This window comes from Octodon degus, unplaced genomic scaffold (assembly GCF_000260255.1).
Source record: "Octodon degus isolate 3935 unplaced genomic scaffold, OctDeg1.0 scaffold00020, whole genome shotgun sequence".
NCBI classification, from domain to species: domain Eukaryota; kingdom Metazoa; phylum Chordata; class Mammalia; order Rodentia; family Octodontidae; genus Octodon; species Octodon degus.
In genome coordinates, this window is record NW_004524596.1 from 4,304,080 (window position 1) to 4,304,830 (window position 751).

A 751-nucleotide genomic window follows, 5' to 3' on the forward strand; every position below is an offset into this window, starting at 1 on the left:
AATTCCTTTAAAATCAAGAAAAAAGTAGAAGTGTACATTGTCACATTTCATTGTATAGCCAAGTCAATCCAGTAATAAGAATAAATTAGTATTTCAATGTAGAAAAGACTAATTATTAGATTAATAGGAAAGAATATCAAAATATTTTATATAAACTATTATAACAAATCAAATATATGTGCCATTGCCAACAAACTAGAAAATGATTAAATGTAAGTAATCATATGAAATAATAAAAATGAACATTAAGTATCAAAGAATAAATACAAAGCATGAAAAATTTCTAACAGAATGTCATAAAATTTTATTGAGCTATGAAACAAATGAAGAAATATTTTTTCTCCTTCATTAGTTTTAGTGCAGATATGGCATTAGGATTAATATTAACAAGAGCTACTGAAGAGAAAGATATTGTCCTTGATCTGTAGCATACATGAGTTTATTACTCACAAACAGAATAATTTAGTCTTGCTATAATTTTGGGCAATGTATGAATTAAATATGAAGAAATAATACAGTCATGTGCAGATTAAATTAAAACATCACATTAACATAGTACCAAAATTAGTACTTTAATCTAAACTATCCAGTCAACTATTGTGCTTTTTCTTTAGGAGGGGGAAAGAGATTAATAGCTGGAGGAAAAGCATCTCAAAAATATCCAGTACAAGGGTCAGGGAGATGGCTCAGTGGAATAAGCGCTTCCCTGGCAAGCACAAGGGTCTGAGTTCAATCCCTGGTTCCACAAAAA